Source organism: Plecotus auritus (genome assembly GCF_963455305.1).
Source record: "Plecotus auritus genome assembly, chromosome: 5".
Lineage (NCBI taxonomy): Eukaryota > Metazoa > Chordata > Mammalia > Chiroptera > Vespertilionidae > Plecotus > Plecotus auritus.
Genome location: NC_137776.1, coordinates 154,998,170 through 155,014,141, shown reverse-complemented (window position 1 = coordinate 155,014,141; position 15,972 = coordinate 154,998,170). Strand labels below are relative to the sequence as shown.

The following is a 15,972-nucleotide window of genomic DNA, read 5'->3' as shown; positions in this document are numbered from 1 at the left end:
AATTTGCTAAGTTCTAATTTGGATATTTAGGTGTGTATTGCTTTCTGCATTTCTCTTGTAAATATAGAGGGAATTTTGAAAGATAACTACTGAAGGCATCACTTTTCATTTAAAAAAATATTTATTGAGTATGTTTACTATGAGCTAAATCCTGTGCTAGGTGCTAGAAATACAGACATGAAAAGACAGAATTCCTGCCCGAGTCAGTTTGGCTCAGTGGATAGAGTGTCGGCCTACACACCAAAGGGTCTCGGGTTCGGGTTGATTCTGGTCAAGGGCACAAACCTTGGTTGCAGGCTCCTCCCCGGCCTGGACCCTGGTGGGGCTCTTGCAGGAGACAATCAATTGATGTGTTTCTCTGACATCGATATTTCTCTCCGTCTTTCCCTCTTTCTTCTACTCTCCCTGAAAATCAATGGAAAAATATTCTCAGGTGAGGATTAACCAAAAAAACAAAACAATACAAAACCATAGTTTCTGTCTTAAGAACTTATAGTGCAGTGGGGGAGAAACAAGCATAAACACTAATAATGCTGGAGAAAATAAAGTATGATGTTTGGAGTCAGGGAGACCTGGGATTGAATCCTGACTCAGTATGATTCTTTTAAATTGTTAGTTTAATTAACACTTTATTTTCTTTCTTTTTAAAAAAATATATATTTTATTGATTTTTTTACAGAGAGGAAGGGAGAGGGATAGAGAGTTAGAAACATCGATGAGAGAGAAACATCGATCAGCTGCCTCCTGCACACTCCCTACTGGGGATGTGTCCGCAACCAAGGTACATGCCCTTGACCGGAATCGAACCTGGGACCTTTCAGTCCGCAGGCTGATGCTCTATCCACTGAGCCAAACCAGTTAGGGCAACACTTTATTTTCTTAAAAAATTTTAGAGAGGAATGGAGAGAGAGGGAGAGAGAGAAAAACATCAATTTGTTGTTGCATCTATTTAGGCATTCATTGGTTGTTTCTTGTAAATGTCCTGACTGGGGATTGAACCTGAAAACTTGGTGTATTGGGACAACGCTTTAAAAAACTGAGCTACCTGGGCCAGGGCAAAAATTTAATTTCTCTATGCATTTAAAATGTACTCACTCTATAAAAGATGTATATACAATCATCTTTTAAGGAAATGTGTTAAGTGAGGTCTTTGACCTTTAAGACCAATGAAAAGTTGGATACAGGGTGATCAGACAGTGATGGCCCTAGGTCTTTCTACTTCCCAAACTGGAATTACCAGAATGAAAATAATCTCTTCCGAAAAGAAAAGAAGGCAATTCTTTGCCAGCCCCTATTCTTCATGCTTAATAGAACTCTTAACATTCCATCTGTATTAATTTGCTAGTGCTGTTCTAAGATAGCACCACAGACTGGGAAACTTAACAGAAATCTTTTTCTCACAGTTCTGGAGGATAGATGTAGATCAAGGCATTGGGAGGATTGTTTTTTTCCAGAGGCCTCTCTCCTTGGTTTGTAGGTGGCCATCTTCTCCCTTTGTCTCTTTAAAAAAAATTTTTTTTTAATTGATTTCAGAGAGGGAGAGAGGGACAGAGTGATAGAAACATCAATGATGAAGAATCATTAATTGGCTGCCTCCTGCATGCCCCCCTACTGGGGGATCGAGCCTGCAACCCGGGCATGTGCCCTGAAAGGAAATCAAACCATGACCTCATGGTTCATAGGTTGATGCTCAACCACTGTGCCACGCTGGCTGGACCTCCCTTTGTCTTCACATGGACTTTTCTCTGATTCCCTGTGTCCTGACATCAGTCATATTGGATTACTGTCTACCCCAATGACTTTATTAAACCTTAATTACTTCTTTAAATACTTTACCTCCAAATACAGTCACCTTCTGCATTACTAGGGATTAGGACTTCAGCATAAGAATCCCCCACCACCGGCCCCCCACCTGGCTGGTGTGACTTAGTTGGTTGGAGTGTTGTCCTGTACACCAAAAGGTCTCGGGTTTGATTCCCAGTCAAGGCACATACCTAGGTTGAGGATTTGGTCCAGGGTTGGGGTGAGTATGGGAGGCAACCGATATATGTTTTTCACATAGATCTCTCTCTCTTACCCTTACTCTAAGATCAATAAACATATCCTAGGGTGAGGATTAAAAAAATGTGTTTTTTTTTCAAATTGTAAGAAAAAGTTTATTTATAAATTTAGAGGTAGCAGAAGTGAACCAGCTGGGCTGCAAAGGCTTGGGAAACAAGTTAGGGAGGTAGAAGAAGGGCCTTTGGAGCTTAGGAGAGGAAAGGCAAAGGTAATGTGCCTAGGGGGAAGAAGAGGAGGAAAGGAAAGGTGTATGCATACTCCCCTGAGAGGGAGAGCCTGCTGAAGGGAACATAAATCAACCATAAACCATTTATCTAGAAATTTCAGAATATCACAGAAATTTCAGTATTATCAAAAAAGGTAAAATCTAAAACCAAAACCCAACATAACTGAACTAGAGGCCCGATGCACGAAATTCGTGCAAGAGTAGGCCTTCCTTCGGCCACCTGAGCTTCCCTGGCAGCCCTGCTTCGTCTGGATGTTGTCAGGTCTAATTAGCATATTATGCTTTTATTATTATAGATTCTTAACCTCTAGACAATTCACTGGTATAGTTATTATTATCCCCATTTTGCAGATGAGAAAACTAAGCGGGATGAGATGGAAGTACTTTGCTTAAGGCCATACATTTAGATTCTTCTAGAATAGAGGTTGGCAAACTTTTGTGTAAAAGGCCAGCATGTAAATATTTTAGGCTTTCTGGGCCACTCAGTTTCTTTAGAAACTCTGCTATTATATCGTGAAGACAGCCATAGACAATACATAAGCAAATAAACATGGATGCGTTCCAACAGAACTTAATAGATACTAAAAATTGAATTTCATATTTGTGTGTCACAAAACATTATTCTTTTTTCTTTAGCCATTTCTCTCTCTCAAATCAATCAATCAATCAAAGAAATAATATATGCACCCTTTGTTCATTGCAGAATTATTTATGATAGCCAAGATTTGGAAGCAGCCCAAGTGCCCATCAGTAGATGAATGGTTAAAAAAGCTGTGATACATTTACATAATGGACTACTACTTGGCCATAACACATAATGAAATCTTACCTTTTGCCACAGCATAGATGGGCCTGGAAAGTATTATGCTAAGTGAAATAAGCCAGTCAGAGAAAGACAAATACCATATGGTTTTACTTATATGTGGAATCTAATGAATCAAATAAACAAAATAGAAATAGACTCATATATACAGAGAACAAACTAATGGCTGTCAGAGGGGAGAGAGTGGTGCGCTGGATGAAAAAGGTGAGAGGATTAAGGGGAAAAAAAAACCACAAGAAAAAAACAAATGTATAGACACAGATACAAACAGTATGGTAATTACCAGAGGGAAAGGGGTTGGGAGAGGTAGAAGAGGGTAAAGGGGTAATAAATGGTGATGAAAGAAGACATGACTTTGGGTGGTGAACACAATACAATATACAGATGATGTATTATAGAACTGTTCACCTGAAACCTCTAAAGTTTATAAATCAATGTGACCCCAATAAATTCAATAAGGAAAAAACCCAACACCTTCTCCATGTAAATAATTAAAACATTACAGATTAGATTGATTATAGTTCCTTTTGACTAGCACCCTCAATCACAAACCATTTTTCCCACTATTAACAAACAGTTACTATTATCAGGTTTGTATAAATCCTTTCAGAATTGTTTTCTTGTGTTCTTGCTATTAAGTTTTTACCTCTCAAGGGTAGTTATCTTTGACTCTCCCACACATTTCTATAAAGCAGTACTACAAAGAGGAGGAAGACTGTACTGAGCAGACACAATCCAAGCTCACTGTCAAAAGGGGAGAGATAAGATACATCTACATATGAATAAATTCTATTTGTTAAAGGCACAGTCTGAGCATTCTTTGATCAACTCGGATGAGTAACAAAGCCCTCACTTTAACTGGGCTGGACTGTTAAGGTTTCCATTGTTTTTATCAGGTAATTTAACCTGTAACTAGTCTATTAGTAACTAGCAAGTTAGTAATGTTAATTCCCTTACCTACCTTACTTAGACCTGTTGTGCCCAAATGGTACAAACGGGGTGTGAAAATAATTACGAATATTTATTGAGGATTTACTATGTGTGAAGCAGATACTTTATATATCTCATTTAATTTTCACCACCTGGTGAAGCAGTGTTATCACAAAGGAACACTTGAATTGAGAGGTCAGGCCTGCTGGACTCCAAAGTGCATGTATCTAATAGTCTGGGATACTGCCTTTGAAGATCAAATAAGCCAGTAAATGAGAAAATACTTTCAAACTGTATAACATTGTACTACAATTATAAACCATTATCTCCTCCATTATTCTTTTTTTAAAAATTGATCTTAGAGAGGAGGGGGGGGGGGATGGAGAGCGAGAGGAAAACATCGGTTGCCTCCCCTCTGGCGCCCGGGGATCAAACCCGGAACCTAGGTATGTGCTCTGACCAGAATCGAACCGTGACCTTCCGGTGCATAGGACCACGCTCCGACCAATTAAGCCACACCGGCCAGGGCTCCACCATTCTTAATTCGTAAAGTTAAAATAGGTGAGATAGTTTTGTGAGGATTATTCATTGTTTGGAAAGGGAAAATCTTGAGTATGAGGCAGGAAATTGCTGAACCTCTCTAACCCCTTTTTCATGCTTAAAACGGGGAAATACCTTTATCGAAGGGTTTACATGATTAGTAACAGTAGTATAAACGGCTGACATCGAGTAGGCGTTCAATAAGTGTTCATCTTTTCACGCAGAGGAGACTTGGGAATGCAGAATTCGGTCCCACATTTAATAAGAAAGGAGGTTCCGTCTGAAGCCCGCTTGGTGCCGCCGGTACCGTGACTAGCGGCTGGCGTTTTCCCGCGTAGGGAGCGGGGAGGAGCGCGAGCTTGGGCTGTGGGTGTGGAAACCTTCTCCCGCCGGGACTGTTCTCGCAGCAAGAACCACGTTCAGCCACCTGGCAGGAGGCACCCACTGGTATTAGTCTCAAATGATAGCCCTGTCCGCTTACCCTTTCGGCCTTCGCTCTGTATTAAGTTTTAGTCACATCGCCGGTGAACCTGCGGGGAAAGGGCTGCACGGGTGGGGGCCTGTACCGTGCAGCAAGCTGGGAGTCGTAGTCCCCTCTCGCAACGTTTGTTGCCCTGAGTGGTTGGAACGCGTCACGTGATACGAGCAGGGAAGCGACGTGGAGGGGGTTGCCTTGTAAGTCATCATAGCGCGACAACGAGCTGCAGTTGTGGGCATCCTGGGTGCTGTGGATAGTTCGCTCCTGATAACTCCTGTAAAATTTCCCTTATGTGCTCCATCCCCGCGCCTCCCCTGGCCTCGGCGCTGTGGACCTTCCCCGGGTGGTGTTGGGGGCCGCAGAAGAAGCGATGCACTCCACCCGCGGGCTGGTGAGCGGCGCGTGGTGACTCCTCCTTCGCCCGTGACGTAGAGGTCACGTGACGAGACGCGCTGCCTTTGCTGCCGCCGCCGCTTTGTAAGAGGCACATTGGCAGGTAACGAGCGGCGGCAGCGGCGGCGGCGGCGGGTGCCGAGTCCAGCGAGAACAGCAGCGGTAATTGGCACCCTCTCTCTCTCTCTCTCTCTCCTTCCCAGTTCCAGGCCCTTCATTGCGCTTTTTAGCGTTGAGTTCAGGTCTTCTTTTCTTTAGTCCCGTTTATCCTGCCCCAGTGCCCTCCCGTGAGGACCGGGCCGAGCTTCCTTCGTCGGCTTCAAGCGTCCTCAGTATGTCCAGGCCCGGGCGTCCTCCTTCCTCTTCCCATCCTGTTGCCCCGCGCTGCTTCCTGCCTACCCGGGTCCCGGTCGGCCCGGCCCCACCCAGCCTCAGGGGGCTCATTCCCCTCCCCCCTTAAGGTTTCTGCCCTGGAGGGTGTGGTTTTTTCCTCCTACCTGAGTCTCTTCCTGTCCTCTGGAGCTCCCGCACCACGCTGACGCTTCCCATCTTGACCATCTTTCCGTTTTCGCGACTGTCGCTCGCTAGTCCTGGGACTGGACCTCTTAGAGCTCAACTTCTGCGCTCTCTAGCCTTTCCCGGCTTACTCGGAGGCATAGTTAAACTCTACTCCTTTTCATTCTGGAAGGCTTTGGTGACAGTCTCCTGGGACTCAGTTTTCTCAGTCCCAGTTCCTGTTGGCGCTTTGTAAACTAAAGCGCTTTCTGTTATAATATCAAAAATGCCTTAATGCATTACATCTTTTTTGCCTCTGAATCACTTTCTCACTTGGCTGCCCCACCTTTCCCCGTGGGCTTTCAATCTAATTAATTGCCCAGGCATCTCAAGTGCCACCACTCTGGCTCCTTGTCCTTGTTTTCCCTGAGTTGATGCCATCATCATTCCTGTTATTTCCTGTTAGACATAATCCTGTAGTTTACTACCACCTCCGTTGGATAGTGTTTCTACTTATATCCAACATATATTGTCTGCCAGTATTTAGGGTTACTGTCTTCTTCGGCACCTGTGTGTGCTAACAACTGAGAGCTTTTTAAGGTCTACATAAGGTATCCAAAGATCATCTTATTTGAAGGGCATATAATTAAAGTTTTTTCGTGAAACCAGATCTTTTATATTTTCTATTATGATAGTACTTTTTAAACCAAGAGGTATGCGAGTAGTGGGTTCCTCACTTTTTGCCATGAGATGTACATTCTTTTTTGTGTGTCAGTTTGTCTAATAAAAGGTGGTTGGAAAATGGACATAATACCTAAGAGCTCCTATGTCCTAGGCATTAGGTGCCTAGATTGGGTTGGTTCCTGTCTGTCTCAGGAAGGGGAATAAATTTCACTGTCTTTGCAGGGGTCCTCAAACTTTTTAAACAGGGGGCCAGTTCACTGTCCCTCAGACCATTGGAGGGCCGGACTATAGTTTAAAAAAAAAAACTATGAACAAATTCTATGCGCACTGCAGGCCCGGGACGAATCGGCTGCTAAGCAGGACAGGCAGCGGCACCCAGCGGGCGGGATAAATGGCGGGCCGCAGTTTGAGGACCCCTGTAGGGTCTTCCAGTACACCACATCTCTTGCCTTCCTGCAAGGACCCCTTGGCTTGGGCTGTCCTCCCAGTGCTGTGAAGGCTTCCCTTATCTATCATTAGGCAGAAATGATTAGTTTCCCATACTCGTCTTCTGCTAGCTTAGTGAGTTCCTCCTAATCTTCCCTTCCCCTTTACAGCTAGTTCACATGTGAAATGAGATTTCTCCCCCTATCCTGCTTGTTTCCCACAGCTCTGATTTCCTCTTTTTGCTTCCTTGTTGCCTCTGACCCTCAATAATTAAGAAACAATTCAGAGAAGGGGGATTTGTGTTAAGATTGAAATGTGGCTGGAAATGGTGGCATGGGAATGAGGCCATGGGAAAGGTTTGTGTTAATTGCCTCTCCTGCCTGTTTCCTGCCGCTCTGGTTTCTTCTGGCCTCTCTGTCTTTAAATGTGGGCTGGACCAGCAGTAGTCACTTGGAGCTGCCTTTAGGATAAGGCTGGAACAATAACACCTCTGCTTCCCTTTCCTGGTAACTGGTGCAGCCAGTGCACTGCTCACCAGAGTGTCTCATGGTTATTAGCCTGAGTGACTTTTATTGTTTGGAAAGAAATGGTAGTAGAACATGAAGAAGAATAGGTTTACTTCAGTATACGCTGTGTCTTGATAGGAACTAGTTAATATCCTCTACTGCCTTAAGTATAAACTACATGTAGAAAATATAAAGCAATCTTGAAGATTTGAACTGGTCTGAAGTGAAGCCTTTACTTTGTAAGGGTTAGTCTTTTTAAGTATATTTTTATTGATTTTAGAGAGGAAGGAAGAGGGAGATAGAGATAGAAACATCAATAATGGGAGAGAATCATTGATCAGCTGCCTTTTGCATGCCCTCCACTGGGGATCGAGCCCACAACCCAGGCATGTGCCCCCAACCTGAATCGAACTCGGGAACCTTCAGTCCGAGGCCAACGCTCTAGCCACTGTGCAAAACCGGCTAGGGCTATAAGGGTTCGTCTTGAAGTGTTGATTTTCTAGACCTTTTTAAAAATGATGACTTTAAGATTTTTTTTGTTTTGTTATAAGACACTTCCTTTTTGGTGTAAGTGTATTGTGAAGGATTAATACCTACTCAAAAGAAGCTGTCTGGCCGAAACCGGTTTGGCTCAGTGGATAGAGCGTCGGCCTGTGGACTGAAGGGTCCCGGGTTCGATTCCGGTCAAGGGCATGTACCTTGGTTGCGGGCACATCCCCAGTGGGGGGTATGCAGGAGGCAGCTGATCGATGATTCTAGCTTTCTATCCCTCTCCTTTCCTCTCTGTAAAATACCAACAAAATATATTAAAAAAAAAAAAAAGAAGCTGTCTGTGTAAATTCACAGACTGAAGTTCCTTTGCTCTTAAACATCTACCTTATTTTTCTTTGTGAGGTATCCTGTAGGTCAGCAAATACCCGTTAGCTCAGAGGTCTTAATTTGAGTAAATGGAGTGTCCTTTAAAAGTTGAGTGTAATGGCACCTGTGGTGTTGACTGATGAGGTGGTGAATCGATGATATATCTTAGAAGCAGCTGTTTTTTTTCTTTTCACCCCACCCTCAGAAAAAGAGAGTGGGGATTTAACTTGGAGGCAGAAAGAGGGAAGATTTATAGGCAATATCACCAAGTAAGCCTGTGGTAGGTTTTGAAGTAACTTGACCCAACTTTCAAATATGTAGGAATAGAATCTTTTTTTTTTCCTTTTTAAGTTCAAGAACCAAATCAGTTTTGTTTAGACAATTATAATGCATACTGCATATGCTGATATTTCCCCTTTTTTTTCTCATCTTAAACATTTTTTAAATATTTATTTTTAATTGCAAGTAGCATACAATATTATATAGTAATTAGAATTTATATACCTTATGAAGTGATTTTCTCAGCATGTCTAGTGCCATTAATTTGTTTCTGCTTTGTTTTTTTTCTTAGATTCCACATATAAGTGAAATCATATGGTATTTATCATGACCATTATCTTTTTTTTCTTTTTTTTTCAATTTAATAAATCTTTATTGTTCAGATTATTACAATTGTTTCTCCTTTTTCCCCCCATAGCTCCCCTCCACCCGGTTCCCACCCCACCCTTTGCCCTTACCTCCCCCCCACACTGTCCTCATCCATAGGTGTACGATTTTTGTCCAGTCTCTTCTTGCACCTCCCATATCCCTTTCCCCCTGAGAATTATCAGTCCACTCCCTTTCTATGCCCCTGATTCTATTATATTCACCAGTTTATTCTGTTCCTCAGATTTTTAATTCACTTGATTTTTAGGTTCACTTGTTGATAGATATGTATTTGTTGTTCATAATTTTTCTCTTTTTTCTTCTTCCTCTTCTTAAAGAATACCTTTCAGCATTTCATATCATACTGGTTTGGTGGTGATGTTGTTTTCTTGACTTTTTATTCAAAGATGCTGCATTCCTGTACTTTTTAAAGAAAGTATATTTTAGTTTTGAAATTTCTTCCCATGGATTTTCAGGCCAGGTATGTGAATTTCTGCCTGACGTAGAGTGAATTTCAATTTTCAGGAAACTCATTTTCACACTGGTGTTATGAAGTACATTGAATTGGAACCCAGTTAACTCTGTGGAATTAATTTATGAAATTCGGCTTGGATTAAGGAGTAGGTGTTTTATTTACGACTAGGCAGTGCACTCTACTTTTAAAAGTTGTTGGGAATTTGTTGCTTGGTTTTCTTCATTTGGAACTCTAAAGGTAATAGAACATATATTTGATTGGGTCTAAAACTTTAAAAATTTATGTTATGAGAATATTTTCTTTTTTTTTTTTTAATATATTTTATTGATTTTTTTACAGAGAGGAAGGGAGAGGGATAGAGAGTTAGAAACATCAATGAGAGAGAAACATTGATCAGCTGCCTCTTGCACACCCCCTACTGGGGATGTGCCCGCAACCCAGGTACATGCCCTTGACTGGAATCGAACCTCGGACCCTTCAGTCTGCAGGCTGATGCTCTATCCACTGAGCCAAACCGGTCAGGGCTGTTATGAGAATATTTTCAAAGATAAATAAAGGAAAGTATTTCATTTGGTTTTACACCTGTTGCTGTAACTTTTTTCTTGCTATTATGGTGTTACTATTAACCTGTAAGATGTCACATAGGAACTTTCTCATTTCTTACTGAAAGTTACATGTACATACATAATCCATTAATACTTAGTATGATACTTAAATTTTTTATTTCATCTTACTGATTTTTAGAGAGAGAGAAACATCAACTTGTTCTACTTATTTTGCATTCAGTGGTTGATTCTTGTATGTGCCCTGGCCGGGTATCAAACCGCAACCGTGGCTCATTGGGAGGGCACTCTAACTAACTGAGCTACCCAGCCAGGGCGATACTCAAATTTTTTTACATGTAATCTCAATTTTCTCATCAAATCACTCCTAGATATTATGCCTATGAAGACTTTTGGAAGCTCAAATTTGCTTCGTGTTAATGATGCCTTTCTCCTCCGCTTTCTCTTATTCTATCCCTTCCTCCTTTCTCTTTTATTTTTCTTTCTCTTTTTCTCTCCATTCTCTTTTCTTGCCTTATTCTGTCCCTTCATCCCATATAAAAACACTCTCTCAACACTATCTCAACTAGGAGATTGTAGGCGTTTTTATTCTACTTGCCACCATAATATGCTGCTTCCCAAGCAAGCAGATGAAAAAAAAGATAACTTTGCAACCACATGGGCTTGGGGCAAGGTGTATAGTGCTGTCTGTATTGTGTGTGTGTCTACCCAACTTGAATGTCTGTTCTTTGAAGGGTGAGATTTTTCATTTGATAACAGTGTTTGGCATTGGCAAATCATTAAAGGAGATAAATGGGCTTAAAAAAATACAAATTTAACTGAAATAGGGTTTAGAAAAAAAAAAAAAGAATAGCGTTAGGATTGATAGATAAACTTACGTTTAAATTGTTTTTATAGACCAAACCAATAGCGCCCCCCCTTTTCTCAAATTAATTTACCAATTTCCAATTTAGAGTAGGTTTTTAAAAATTTATTTATTTATTTTTATTTATTTATTTTTTAAATATATTTTATTGATTTTTTACAGAGAGGAAGGGAGAGGGATAGAGAGTTAGAAACATCGATGAGAGAGACATCGATCAGCTGCCTCCTGCACACCTCCCACTGGGGATGTGCCCGCAACCAAGGTACGTGCCCTTGACCGGAATCGAACCTGGGACCTTTCAGTCCGCAGGCCGATGCTCTATCCACTGAGCCAAACCGGTTTCGGCTAAAAATTTATTTTAAAAAATATTTTCATTGATTTCAGAGTAGAAGGGAGAGATAGAAACATCAATGATGAGAGAGAATCATTGGTTACTGCCTCCTACACACCCCCCCTCCTACACACCCCCTCCCGGGATCTAGCCCGAAACATGGACCTGACTAGAATTGAACTGTGACCTCCTGGTTCATAGGTTGAAGCTCAACTACTGAGCCACACTTGTAGGGCTAGAGTAGGTTTTTGGGTCACGTTGGCTGAAACTATTTTACCTAACAAAATACATTTAAGAAAGTTTAGGGGGGAAAAAAAGTAAAAATAACTATTGGCTTAACATTTTAGTATAAATTCTTGCTCTTTTTTTTACATAAAGTATATAATTTTTAAAAAGTCAGAGAAGAAGATATATGCGGTATAAAAGCATATGTAGACTTTTCAAAAAAACAACAATAAAATGACCAACCATTAGAAGGAAAACATTACAGCTACCTAAAAGCTCCTATCCTCCTCGTGTATGCCGTCTCCCAAGGCATTACTTTCCCTCTTTTCCAGAGGTAACCATTACTCTACATTTTGGGTTTATGATTTTTTAGAATTATTTTTATATCATATATGTATATGTCCATAAACCGTATATAGTGTATATTGCCCATTTTCAATCTTGATAAAAGGGAATTTTATGATTCTTCTGATACTTCCACTCTTACATGTTTTATTTATTTATTTTTTAGAATATCCATTCTTTTTAAAAAAATACACTTTTATTGATTTTAGAGAGGAAGGGAGAGGGAGAGAGAGATAGAAACATCAATGATGAGAGAGAATCACTGATTGGCTGCCTCCTGCACGCCCCCTACTGGGGATCAAGCCCGCAACCCAGGCATGTGCCCTTGGCCAGAATCGAACCTGGGACCCTTCAGTCCCCAGGCTGATGCTCTCTCCACTGAGCCAAACTGCCTAGGGCTTACATGTTTTATTATTATTTTTTTAAAAAATACATTTTATTGGTTTTTTACAGAGAGGAAGAGAGAGGGATAGAGAGTTAGAAACGTGGATGAGAGAGAAACATCGATCAGCTGCCTCTTGCACACCCCCCACCGGGGATGTGCCCACAACCAAGGTATGTGCCCTTGACCGGAATCGAACCTCGGACCCCTCAGTCCGCAGGCCGACGCTCTATCCACTGAGCCAAACCGGTTATGGCTCATGTTTTATTTTTATTTTTATTATTTCACTCTTAAATGTTTTAGATTCATCCATAGTTGATTCTTACAGCTAGCAATCACTTTAAGTAGTATAGTAGTTCATTGTAAGGATATGCCACATCCTATTATATTGTGACTAGTAGCCCTGCGCATGAATCCGTGCGCCAGTAGCTTGCCAGTAGCTCACTGCCGCCTTCCAGTAACACTCTGCCTGCTGCCCTGCCCTCCTGTAGCTCCCCCGCCCCCCCCCCCCCCCCCCCCCCGCTTTCATAGCTTGCTGCCCTGCCCCCTCCTGTAGCTCTCTGCTGCCCGCTTGTAGCTCACTGCCCCACCCTCCTGCTGATCCATGATCTGGTCGTTACACTTCACGGTGTAATGACCATTTGCATATTACATCTTTATTATATAGGATGGATGTTTGTCTCATTTCCAAGTGTGTGTGTGATTACAGATTATAGTTGTCTCCTTGTGAACATTTGCACGCTCTCTCTCCCACCAAAACAGATTTCTCAGGATTATATATATAATTGGGAATGGAAATTTGGGGCTGTGTGTGGGATATGTGTAACTTTACTAGGTAATCCCAAACTGTTTCCCATAGTGTTGTATAGTCATTCTTAATTAGGCTTCTCATCAGAACACAGAATATTGAGTGACTTTTAGTTCTCTTGAAGGTGTTACATAACTGGTATCATCCTAGAAGTCTAGGGAAGAAGTTTAATTCATACATATAGTGGATACCTTAGACATTGGAACTTAATTTTCAAGACTGAATAGTTAAGAGTCGCACATCCTTGCCAACATTTGATAATGCTTTAATATTTAGTTTTAGCCAATTCTAGTGGGATGTTTTAGATACATCTTTTATGTATACCACACAGCTGCATTTTACTTTGTTAATGCAACCTGCCAGCTTCTCCTTTAATTGGAGCATGAAGATCATTCACATTTATTATAATTATGGATATTTTAGATATATTTCTGCATCATAGTCTTCTTCTTTCCTGATCTTTATTGTTTTTCTGTCCTTTTTGCAGTTTTGATTTTTTTTCTATTTGGTTTCCTCCAGGTTTTTTAAAAATATATTTTTTTATTGATTTCAGAGAGGAAGGGAGAGGGAGAGAGAGAAACATCAGTGATGAGAGAGAATCATTGATCGGCTGCCTCCCGCATGCCCCCTACTGGGGATTGAGCCTGCAACCTGGGCATGTGCCCTTGACCAGAATCGAACCCAAGACCCTTCAGTCTGCAGGTTGATGTTCTATTCACTGAGTCAAACCAGCTATGGCTCCTCCAACTTTTAAAAAAAATTTGATTTTACAGAGGAGAGAGAAAGGGAAAGAAACATTGATTTGTTGTTCCACATATTTATGTATACACTAGTGACCCGGTGCACAAAATTTGTGCACATTAAAAGGGGATTAATTAGAGGAAATAATTTAATATTCCTATTTGCCCTTTCTCTATAATAGAAGTGTCAGAGATGAAAGAAAATTAGTAAAATGTATATGAAAACCTTCCTCCTGTCAGAGTCTGGGGCTCACCAGGGGACCCAGAGTCAAGTCCCTGTCCACCCACATGCACCTCAAAATCGCGTGAGACCCAGACCCGGCCAGCCCCCACCCCCATTGGGCTAGATCCAGACCCAGCCAGTCCCACCCTTGTTAAGCCCTGCCCAGCAGGGGGTGTAGCCTCAGGTCCCCTGGCCCCGCGCCAGGACGGGGGGCGTGGCCTGAGGTCCCTCAGCCCAGACTGGGGCGGGGGGGGGGGAGGCGTGCCTTGAGGTCCTCTGTCAAGCCCTGCCAGGTGGGGGACACAGCTTGAGATCCCCTGTCAAGTCCCACTGGATGGTGGGCATGGCCTGAGGTCCCCCGTCAAGCCCTGCCAGGTGGGGGGGCACAGCCTCAGGTCCCCCGGCCCAGCACCAGGAGGGGGGCGCAACCTCAGGTCTCCCGTCAAGCCCCACCAGCAGGGTGGGCGCAGCCTCAGGTCCCCCGTCAAGCCCCACTGGGAGGGGGTGCAGCCTGAGTTCCCCCAACCCAGCACTGAGGGTGCACCTTGAGGTCCCCTATCAAGCCCAGCCAGGCAGGGGGGCGCAGCCTCAGGTCTCCTGGCCTGGCGCTGGGGCAGGGGGGCGTGGCCTGAGATCCCCTGTCAAGCCCCACGGGAGCGGGGGAGGGTGTAGCCTCAGGTCCCTGCTGATTGCTGGTTAAGACTCCATATGGGAACTTGGCCTCAGCTGTGGGTGCAGCCATCTTTGTGATGGAGTGATGGTCAATTAGCATGTTCCCTCTTTATTAGAAAGGATTGGTTGCTTCTTGTATGTGTTCTGGCTGGGGATCGAAACCCCAACTTTGGCATATCAGGAGGATGCTCAAACCAACTCAGCTACTGGCCAGGGCTGGTTTCCTCCAACTTTTTAAGATTTTCAAATCTATACAAGCTGAAAGAGTATAATAGGGACCACATGTATACCTACTTAACATTTTGACACATTGACTTTTCTCTATACTACACATGTTATCTTTTTTAAAAAAAAATATATTTTATTGATATTTCACAGAGAGTAAGGGAGAGGGTTAGAGAGTTAGAAACATCGATGAGAGAGAAACATCGACCAGCTGCCTCCTGCACACCTCCCACTGGGGATGTGCCCGCAACCAAGGTACATGCCCTTGACCGGAATCGAACCCGGGACCCTTGAGTCCGCAGGCCAACGCTCTATCCACTGAGCCAAACCGGTTTTGGCAACACATGTTATCTTTTAAGGTTAAGTAAATTAAAAGTAAAGTGCAAACATCTTATTTATGCCCAAATGTTTCCTTAGTAAGCATCTGTTTATAATAAAGAGCTTCTCTTACAAATAACCACATAACATTATCACACCTAGGAAAATGAATTTTTTATTTAATAATATATAATTTATAATACCTATAATTACATTTGGTATAAGTTCACATTCAGATTTTCCCAATTGTTTACAAAATGTCCTTTTTTAGTCTCCCTTCCTGTCCAATCAGGGTTTCTGATTCACTCTATGCATTGTCACTGAAGTACAGAATTGAATGATAATCCATGTCTTAAATAATTATTTTTTCAGATGTAATTGCCAGTTAGACGATCTGATAAGTAATGCATAACTACTGCTATTACTTAGTTCAGATACTTCTTGCCATTGTTGAGTATATTGTAATTTATTTTAGGGTAAGTGTAACTTTCTTGGGATGTTGGAAAGACTAAAAATATTCTATGTATCCAGTTAACTGCTGTGCACACCCCTTCTATCAGTTTTGAAGCACCGATTAATGATCCTTTTGATGTGTGAGAATGTGGCCAAGCTATTACATTAATAAAAACTTTAAATAGTTGCCCTAGCCCGTTTGGCTCAGTGGATAGAGCATCGGCCTGTGAACTAACTGAAGGGTCCCAGGTTCGATTCCGATCAGGGGTGCATGCCCAGGTT

At 42.3% G+C, this 15,972-nt stretch overlaps 1 protein-coding gene across 8 annotated transcripts in view; it reads left to right on the top strand.

The window, feature by feature from the left end:
- Window positions 1-5,530: 5,530 nt before the first annotated feature.
- The window catches only part of UBAP2 (ubiquitin associated protein 2), a 120,999-nt gene continuing 110,557 nt past the window's right edge, over window positions 5,531-15,972 (top strand). For all 8 annotated transcript variants that reach the window (XM_080671232.1, XM_080671231.1, XM_080671227.1 and 5 more), the window contains exon 1: window positions 5,531-5,613. The gene's annotated coding sequence lies outside the window, so the exon portion shown is untranslated. The remainder of the gene's footprint in view (window positions 5,614-15,972) is intronic.